Here is an 11069-nt window from a genome sequence, read left to right as displayed (position 1 = left end):
TTAATTAGATGATCTTTAAATTACTCGCATTTTTACTGCTACAGCCTACGGTCACGTTCATTTTTTGAAGTTTTATAGAGAAGAAAAGTAGAACGTGGTTGTGGGTGTGGTTGCCTATCTTCAAAACATTGTTGCTTTTAATTTTAAAAATAAATAAACTACTTTATATTTTAGGAAAATGTTAGTTTATATTGAACTCCCTTCGTTTTAATTTGTTTGAAAAATCAAACTTTTTAAGGAAACATCATTTATTGTCTTGTCTGCCTTATAAAAATGTATAAGTTTACAAAACTACCCTTAAATAAATGGGTCATGCTAACGAGTGCCCTTACGGCACTGGTTAAAAATCTATTTTAGGAAAGTTTTGACATCACTTTTATGGGAAATGAAAAAAGCTGTCAAAATATTAATTGTTTTTTTTTTTTCCCATAAAAACTTTCTTTAACTGAATTCTTAACGAGTGCCCTAAGGGCACTCGTTAGCATTTCCCTTCTTTTTATAAGTTTTCTCTTTTATCACTTCAAATAAGTATCAACTCACTTCTTAAAATCTTTAATGGACCATCTGGTAAAGATTAATTAGATGATAATTGGTCCGGATCAATTATCCTCTAATTATTATTATTATTATTATTTTTTCACCGAACTAATTAACTTACTTTTAGTACCAGGATTTCAAGCTATAAGAGGTTGGAGAGAGAGAGAGAGAGAGAGAGAGAGAGAGAGAGAGAGAGAGAGAGAGAGAGAGAGAGAGAGAGAGAGAGAGAGAGAGAGAGGCATTTATATAGTATTTGAAAGTTCGAATTTGTGTGAAAACAAAAGAGTTGTTTAGACCCCCAAATTAATAATTACGGCTTGGTTGATTTTACTCTAACTTAAACTAAGTGCGGAATAGAGTAAATGTGAGTGAACAAACAATATAACTACTCTAAGCCATATTCATCAAATATCAACAATAAAATGAACGTTAAAAGAATAGGGAAGAAGAATGCAAACACAAGATAACACCCTGATGTGTTATCGAAGAGGAAACCGAAGAACTCCACGAAAAACTTTTTCGCCGTCCTTCAAGCAATAAATCGATCCACTAGAGAATGAGTTGGAGTACACGAAAAATAAAAGACCCTCCAAACTTAGTCTACCCGATGTACTTGAACCCTCCAAGCTCCTGCTACCAACTGACTTGGCAAAGCCTTGTCTTCTCTAACTCTTCGAATCACGCAATTCAGTTTGATTGTATCTATCAAACAAATGGCTTCTTCCAATGCTTTCTAGCAGCACTAAAATCTCACTTTACACTCAGGATGGGTGTGGTAAGTGTTTGGGCTATCAACCTCTCAAGAATTTGGATATGGAGGGGTAGGAGTTGAGGAAAACCACAATAGATTGTGTAGAGAATTATGGGTATGACAATCTCTAACTCTTAAGGGTTTTTGTTAGGGTTTTCTTTCTAAAAAGTACACCTCTCAATATATGGGTAATGTGGGAATATATAGTGTGGGTAAAGACATGGTGTATCAGATATGACAAAATAGCAAAACAGAATGTTTCGCGGGTATCTTGCGGGAAGGCCTTACCCGCGAAATACTCATAAAAACCAGCTGTTACCATCTGTCATGACTTTTCGCATTCCAGTTATATGCTGAGCACATAGTTTCACTTTGCAAGAAGTCTTCTTGAGAGCTACTTGCGAAAACTCCTTTGATCTTCAATGTTGACTTGAGTCTTCACACTCCCTCTCACACACAACTCATACAATGAAATCTCACATAAAATACAGGGCACATAAGATTGAACAAAATTACAATTAAATTTGGTATGAAATTAAAGTCAACACAAAATAGTTGTAAATCACAAATTTACAGTATTAACAAATTATAAATACATCAAATCGTCGTTTCTTAATATATTAAATGCAATCATCTATCAACAAAGACAAAAACAAAAATAAAATAATTTATTTTTTTAATACTAGGTTGGCTAGATTTGTTTTGGTTGAAGTTAGAGCATTCACAGTAGTAGTGTTAAAAAATTTAGCTTTTAGCACTTCAAAAAGCTATTTTATTTGTTTTACCACCATACTTTACAATACATCCAATACCGAATGTTCTATTTTTTATCACTTCATTTAAAATAATATAAACAACTCATTAAAATAATAAAGGAAGAGAGAGAATTTGATCTTTTTAATTAAAGGAAGAGAGATAATCTTAATAAAATATAGTATTTTATTTTTAACAACTTGCTACAGTTAATTGGTATTTATATCAATTTATTGTAGTTGCAAAAAATTTAGCTTTAACTTTTCCAATAACACATGGTTTTTTGGTGGTAAAATAATTTTTTTGCTAAAATAAAATCACCATTGTGAATGTTTTTATTGTTTTTGCTTAAGTTTTTGGGTTGGATAATTGCTAGTTGGGTTAGGCAAGCAAGGCTGATTGGGGAGGAAGGGAGTTCAACTACAAAAATGAATTATATATTAAGTAAAAAAAAAATAATAATTGGGCTGGGGGGCCCAGCCCCACCTGGGTTTTCTAGAACAAAACCCACAAAAAAAAAAAATAATAATAATCTTTGCATATGCATTAGGTTTTCTAGAACAAAAAAACCTTAAAATACTCTAAGTTTTCTAGAATAAAAAAACCTTAAAATTTTATATATATATAAAAATGTAAATTACAAAAACAAGTAAAATGACACCCCACTTTTTTAGTTTTGAAAGAAATCAAAGCGTTAGTCATTTCATTAATAACAATATAGAAAATTTTAAAATTTTAAAGGTTTTGCTTGACCAAGTCCAATCCATGGTAAGTGAATGATATTTTTGTTAAATATTGTTTCTTGTCGACAAACTTCCAAAATAAAAATTCCCAATAGCAAATTTTCTAGAAAACTAGAGTGGCAAGCAAGTAGAGTGGCAAGCAAGCAGCTTCTACACACACATATATATAAAAGTTGAAGTATAACATTTATTGTTACTACACTTTTATTGAGTCACATCATCCACCTATTTTCAACCCTCTCTCTCTCCCTCTCTCTTATTTTTAACTCTTTTTCTTCTTATTAATTCCGAACTTATTGTTACACTTTCTCTAACCTTTTAATCTCCCACTACTATATACTTTAATATTAACCTTTTTCTATCCCTTTATCTTCCTTTATTTTTAACTCTTTATATTCTCATCTTTTTACTATAAATTTGCAATTCTCTCTCATTCTATGCATAATTTTCCCACACAAAAAATTCTCTCTCTCTCTCTCTCTCTCTCTCTCTCTCTCAATTTATTTATTTTTTTCATTTTTTGGTGGATTTTTTTTTCTTGCATCTCTACTTTAGGTTGATTAATTTTTGTATTCTTTAGAACTCTACTTTAAGTTGTTGTGGTTTAGTTTTGTGTTTTTAAGTTGTTATCTTTTCATTTTCTTTAATTGCATAGATATTATTCTATTACAATATAAATATAGTATATAAGAATATAATGTTAATTTATTACATAGCATGACTTAGATAATTTGGTATTTATTACTATATATTTTTTTTCTATTTTTCTTCTTATCTTATTTTCTATAAATTTGTTATTCTTTCTCACATTACTCTCTCTCTCTCTCTCTCTCTCTCTCTCTCTCAACTCCACCTTAAGGTTGATGAATCATTCTGTTTTTTGTAATTGAATTTTTAGTTAATACATTTTGGTGTTGAATTTTTTAGTTCCTTATTACGAGTAGTCTTTCTCCCTCTTATAACTTTGGTTTGATTTTTGTTTGAGATAATATTTAGTTATTTTGAAAAAGAATTTGAATTTATAGCAAAACACAATCTTGGCTATGCATTTGAATGTGTCTATCAATTATTTGAGTAATATTAAAAAACAATTTTGTTATGAGTGATAATCACCTTTAAGAGAATGAGAAATTTGAGTAATTTATTTGAAACTTTAAAATTCTAATTGTGCAGGAAAAAAATAGAACACTATAATATAATTTCAAAGAATATGAACTACCTTATAAATGAATACTATCAATCAAACACACCCAAAATAATAGAATGATATATAGGTGGGGATAGTGTAAGGGTCATAGTTTTATGTAATTGGCATATCCTATGACAAACATTGTGTAAGAGTATTAAATGTATAAACAAAATGAAGTGATTCCATGGTATACAAAAACAAATATGGACATGTATAAACAATTCTATAATAAATACGTTTGCTTTCCCCTACCATTTTTATGTTATTTATTGATTGACTAAGATCTACTACACATTTAGCTTCCTCGTTTTTTCACATTTATTAAATTGTGTAGAAAGGAAAAAAATAAATCAATATATGTTTTAGGGAGAAAAAAAAAATATAATACTATTGCAGCAGTATACTATTGAATCAACATAAGCACTTAGTATAGGCATCAGTCACAACAGCTTCACAAGAGTGTTTATCACATTATATGTCTTTGTGTCTATCTCTCTATATGATGATGACTATAAAATAAGTCTTTTATATCTCTAAAACCCTTAGGCATGAAACCCTAGAAGGATTTGGTCATCATGGGCTGAAAATAGATCTGAACAGTTGAAATCTTCATATCTCAATAGATCAAGAGGTATCAAGGCAGGTATCGCAATTAATTAAATCTCAATAGATCAAGAGTTGTCGAGCTAGGTATCGATACTTTATGTTTTGTTTTTTCTGCATTGAAACTTGAGTAATATTCATGTCTTCAATCATACCACTTGATATATAAGTCTTATGGTCTACTTGAACCCACTTGAATCATAGCTTAACAAAATGAAGCGATTCCATAAAATCAGTTCATAATTTTAAAATACTACTAAAAAAAATGTTTTCCAGCACTATTTCCACCATAAAGCCAATCTTTATAGTATTAAATATATGTACCCTACGTTAATGCTCTCCAACATAAGCCCAAATCCAAGCCAAATAATCTTTAACACCAACCCCTCTCTGTCTCCCCTTCTTTTGCTCTTCCTATCTTTCACGCTTTCAAAATTTCAAAACATTAGCTTTCTAATGACAAACTCTCTCTCTTCCCTCCTTCGTTTATTCCTCTCCTCATTTTATTGAATCACTCCTTCATACCTAATCAATTGCCACTACCCTAAAAAAAAAAAAAAATCAGAAGACAGTATATTTGAACTACCAAAACTATTAATATTGAAACAAATTAAATAGTCATAAATATCTACTTAAATTATTTTACCTTCACATATACATAGAACTATTTGATTGCTTTTGAGAATCTGATTTTTAATCACACATGTTTTAAATATTAATATTGAAACAACTCAAGCAATAAACTAGTGATTAATTTTATACAGGCATCTATACTGTGATATACGCTCCTGACATCTAAATGACATCCAAGTCAACTAGTCATGTATCAATTTGGACATTATAATTGAATCAAGAACAAACTTACAAGAGATCCAACTCGAGCATTCTGGAAAACTTTCAGAACACAATTGTGGTATTGCATGCCAGCAAATTATCCACAGCTCTGAATTCTAAATACAAGGAGTCCACTACATTCACAACTTGCATTGCAAATAAGCATCAAGTTTTCAGCACGTGAAAACAAACAGTAGGCTTCATATTCACTGCAACCAAAAGTAAAATATATGATTAGTGCTTAAAAGTGTTTACGAATGCTTAAATGGCCTGATCAAAATTAGAAGACATGTTTAAAGAATCATAACAAGAAATCACACGCGCTATACCTGGTTTCCAAGATCATACGTCTTAAAGAATGAAAAGAAAACTTAAATGCAAAGGTGTTAAGTTTGTTTTGAATCCTAAACAATTAAAAAGCCCCAGAACCAAAAGAAACCTTTATGATTAATCTCATTTAAAAGAAACAATATGTTTATCCAGTCCAATATATTAATACAAGATAGATAAAATCAAGAAATGGGGTCTGTCTCTATTGAATTTAGAATTTAGCAAGACTGATGAAATGCTCGACTGATTCTTATTAATGGTGATAAGCATGCTTATATAGTAGCTTGAAACAGTATTAACAGAATAACATAAAATTAACTAACATAACAAACTAATCCACTAACTACAGCACATGTGCAATGCACATGTCACTTATTACATGTTATGCTAAACTACTTGTAGGCTATCTGCAGAATAGTGAAAACGACTTGTAGTTTTAGCTTTTAGTGTAGATTCTCTTCTCAACAATCCCCCTCAAGATGAGCATAAATATTGTTTATGCCCATCTTGCTGAGAAGATTGTGAAAATGCTGATGTACCAAAGGCTTGGTGAGTAGATCTGCCAATTGATGCTTGGTTGACACATGAAAAGTCTTGATCACCTTCTCTTGTATGTTCCTCCTCACAAAATGACAATCCAGCTAATGACAATCCAGCTCTATGTGTTTTGTTCTTTCATGGTACACAGGATTAGCTGCAATATGTAATGCAGCTTGGCTATCACAATAAAGGAGAGCTAGCTGTGAGTGATCAATAGTAAGGTCTTTGAGTAAACCAATCAACCAAACTCACTGACAAGGGCTGCCATGGACCTATATTCTGACTCTACAGATGATCTAGACAATGTGTGTTGTTTCTTAGACTTTCAAGAGATGAGAGACTCACCCAAAAATACACAAAAGCCTGTTATTGATCTCCTAGTGTTTGGACAACTAGCCCAATCCGAGTCACAATAACCCTTCAGATGTAAATTTGATGCAGCAAAGTAGAAAATGCCTTGTCCTGGTGTTCCTTTCAGGTACTTAAGCACCTTATGAGCTGCTTGGAGGTGTGGTTGCCTTGGTTAAGAGAGGAACTGACTAAGTAGATGCACACTGAAAGCTATATCTGGCCTTGTCAACGTCAAATACAGCAATTTCCCAAATGTGAAGAATCTGACACTAGTTCCCTATGGTAATTAGACAACTTAGCATGTTGTTCCATAGGTGATTTTACTAGTTTAGCTACTAGTTCACCAGCTTCTGCAAGCAACTCTAAGACATACTTCCTCTGACATAGGCTAATACCCTTAGAAGATCTTGCCACTTCCAAACCTAGAAAGTATTTCAAGCATCCAAGGTCTTTCAATTTAAACTTGTCATCCAGAAAGCTCTTGAATCTGTCACAGCTTGTACATCATTACTGGCCACTAGTATATCATCCACATAAACCAAAATGATGATAATTATGCCATTATGAACTCTAGTAAACATAGAATAGTCAGACTTGGACTGAGCAAAACCATGAGCAACAATGGTAGTTGACAGTTTTGAGAACAACTGTATACTAGAAAGAGAAAACTCAAATAGAATTACACTATAAAAGGATGACACTAAAAGGGGAAGCATCCAACAATGAAGGGGCATTCAGCAACAGTGAATCAGAATAGAATCATTGAGAAAACTCTGTCAAAAAACTCAAAGAAAGTAATAAAAGAAAGAGAAATATCACCCGATATTCTAAAAACAGTCACTATGGAACATACTTGGATTCAAAGGGATTTAAACTTTACAAGTCTTAGAGGCTTAGAGAGCCATCTACGTTTATAATTTTTGAGTTTATTTGGACCTTGTAACATGTCTTAGTGAGCACATTGTAATTCACAATTAAGAAAATTAATGAAATATCTCATATTATTCTAAGGATCCTTAGCATTTATTTTGTGTATATCTTTATTATGTTGCTCCTTTACTGTTTCTTGCTATTCCATTCATATATATTTCTTGTTTGCTAGTATGTATGTATTGTAGAATTCTTGCTTTATGCACTACTTGGTTTTGTAATCAGCTCATTTAGTTGTGGTGAACCAAGCCCAGTCCCTTAAAACAACAACTAAAAGGCTCAGGGTCTTTACTTCTACTTGGGCCTGGACACTGTCTGGAAAAGGACCCTCACATTTTGGCGATTCTACTGGGGACTGGGTAAAAGAGAGGGAAGTAGCAATCCCTTTGCAGAGCATGGCTCCAAGACCAAGGAATAGCAAAGGTAACAATGCACCACCTGTGGCCTCTAAGCCTGTAGGAGAAAATGAAGTGGCTTCTAGACAGAGGAACAAGGTACCTCTGGTAGAACAAGAGGTTATATCAGGACATAGGCACGCAGGACAGGAGCTAGACCCTGTGGCTCGAATGGTAGAAATGCTGAAAGATTTGCAACAAGAGATTTGCCTCCTCAAAGAGGGTAAGACCTAAGAAATCAGGGATAACGTCCCCCCTGTGGTCAACCAGGACAGAGCCCAACCAAAGGGAGGGTTAGCAGTAGGAGGTGGAGCCAACCCCCAGTATCTAATGCTAGCAGATGTCAATGCCCTTTTGGAGCAGAAAAGGGAAAAACTCTCGAGGATCCCCAAGCAATTTTCTTGGGATCCCCCATTTCCACCAGAGCTCTTTGGCAAGCCATATCCCAAAGGATATGAACCCCCGAAATTTCGTCATTTTGATGGAAGAAATGGAAGTGCTATGGAACACTTGAACAAGTTTATTCACATTATAGGCCCTTTCGCAGGAGACAGGGAGATGTGTCTAAGGGAGTTTGCTAAGTCCCTAGTGGACAGAGCATATACATGGTACACCACCCTGAGGCCTAGGTCCATTAAAACTTGGGACGAAATGATGGAGAAGTTCTGTGCAAAATATTACTCGGGAGAGGACAAGGTCACCTTCCAAAGCCTTTAGATGGTGAGACAAAGGCCTGGAGAGGATCCTGTCCAGTTCATTAAAAGGTTTGAAGACGTTTCTCTAGATTGTTATGGAGACCATGAAGAAAAAGAGCTTGTGAAGACCTGCATATCCAACATGCTCTTTGATTACAGGCTTAACCTTGAAAATTTATGCATAACCCAGTTTGCTGACCTGCTGCAAAGAACTAGAAGGACAGTGCAGACTATGAGAACAAAAAGGGTGTCAGTACCCTAAGCCATGACAACGTCAGTTGGAGAGAAAAGGAAGAGGCCTGAAGGAAAAATGGCTGAGGAGCCACCCTTGATCCCATGTACTGTAGAGGAATTGAATCATGTCTTGCACAAATGGATTGGAGATGGAATTGTCAGGCTGCTTACTGTGTCCAGGCCATCAACTGAGGAAGAAAGGAAGAATCTCTTGTTTTGCAGGATTCATAACTATGTCAAGCACTTTACTAAGGACTATTGGACCCTCCGTAGGCTTTTTCCCAAGAATTTTAGGGAGGGAACCCTGGAGCTCACTCAAAAGGAACCAGAAGTGCAAAGGAACCCTCTACCCAACCACAAGGGAAAGGGAGTAGTGGCTGTAGTGATCCATGGGAACCCGAGGGAAGCAGAAGAATTTGAAGGATCCTTCTATCCAAGTATAGTTAGGACCCTTTAGAAGAATCTTAAGTTTAGATCGCTATTCAACCAGTTGAGATTTGGGCCAAAAACAAGAAGAGTGGCCACGGAGTCCCTCATGAGTATAGCAGCAGATTCGGGGATGGAATGTTTCACAGTAGAATCCCATACTAGTTGAGCTTACTTGGAGACAACCAATACAATAACCTTCACTGATAAGGACATGGAGGTTGATCATCCAGACCATCACAGACCCCTTTATCTGATGGCCACCATAAATGGTGTCAAAGTCAAAAGAGCATTAGTAGATACAAGGGCATCACTTAACCTCATAGCCTTGAGTACCCTAGAAGCCATGGGCCTGACTGGTAGAAGGATCCTAAGGGCTCCCATGGAGATAACGGGATTTGGAGGATTAGCATAATTAACTAAGAGATATGTGCAGCTGGCCTTAAGGGTAGGCCCAATAGTAGCCCTAACTAGATTTCATGTGATCAACTTATAAGTTTCTTACCATGTGCTATTGGGACGCCCATGGCTCCATAAACACCGCATTATCCCTTCCACGTACCATTAATGTGTTAAAGGGAGATTGAATGGGAGACCCATAAGGATCCCTGCCAACCATAACCCTTTCAGCCAAGGAGAAGTGAATTTTGTGGAAACAATGTTTTACAATGAGTTGGAACTAGATGATGAAAACCCCATGCCAGGGACCCTAGGAGCACCTATCCTGGAAGAAGAAGAAGGAAAGGGTACCCGTGACTTGAAAAACCTCTTGGAAAGACAAAGGCAAAAGAGGGAGCCCAACTCCTCAAGAACCTGGGAATGCATGGTAGTACAAGAACCTAGAGGAAGGTTAATTTATTGATTATGAAGGTATGCGAGGCCTGAATGCATCATGCAGGAGGGTCTCGGACCAACGGATTGTATGATGGCTCAAGAAAAAATCCTAGAGGACCTAGTTAAGAAAGTGCAAATTTAGCCCAAGGAAGAATTGGGAGAGATAAACTTGGGGGCTAAGCTGGGATCCTAGAAGCCTGTTTTCATTAGTAGTCAGTTGATAGCACAAGAGAATGAGCAATTAGTGGCCTTACTCAAGAAATATGTGGATGCGTTCACATGGACCTATGATGAGATGCCTAGTTTGGATCCAAGACTGGTGGTCCATTCTCTCAACGTATACCTAGGAGTCAAGCTAGTTCAGCCAGCTAGGGTCTCTCACGCTAATGTGGAAGCTCAAATAACTCAAGAGGTCAAGAAGCTATTGGCAACTGCTTTTATCAAGCCCATTTAGCACCTTAAGTGGCTTTCCAACATAGAACCCGTGAAGAAAAAGAATGGGCAAATCTGGTGTTGTGTGGACTTTTGTAATCTGAACAAGGCATGTCCAAAAGATGAGTTTCTCCTGTCTAATGTTGACCTCCTCGTAGATTTAGTTGCAGGAAGCTCTATGTTTTCATTTATAGATAGGTGTAGTGGGTACAACCAAATCCACATGGCTGCTAAAGATGCAGAGAAAACAGAATTTAGGACTCCAACCAGAAACTTTTATTACACTGTGGTGCCCTTTGGCCTTAAAAATTTAGGGGCCACGTATTAGCAAACTATGACAGCTATCTTCCATGATATGATGCACAAGGAAATGGAAGATTATGTGGATGATATTGTGGTAAAATCAAAGACCAGAGCAGGACACTTCCAGATACTTGAACAGGTTTTTGAAAGGTGCAAGAAGTACAAACTACGCATGAACCCCATAAAGTG

This window comes from Quercus robur, chromosome 8, assembly GCF_932294415.1.
Source record: "Quercus robur chromosome 8, dhQueRobu3.1, whole genome shotgun sequence".
In the NCBI taxonomy this organism is placed as follows: domain Eukaryota; kingdom Viridiplantae; phylum Streptophyta; class Magnoliopsida; order Fagales; family Fagaceae; genus Quercus; species Quercus robur.
This window is presented reverse-complemented; position numbering follows the sequence as displayed.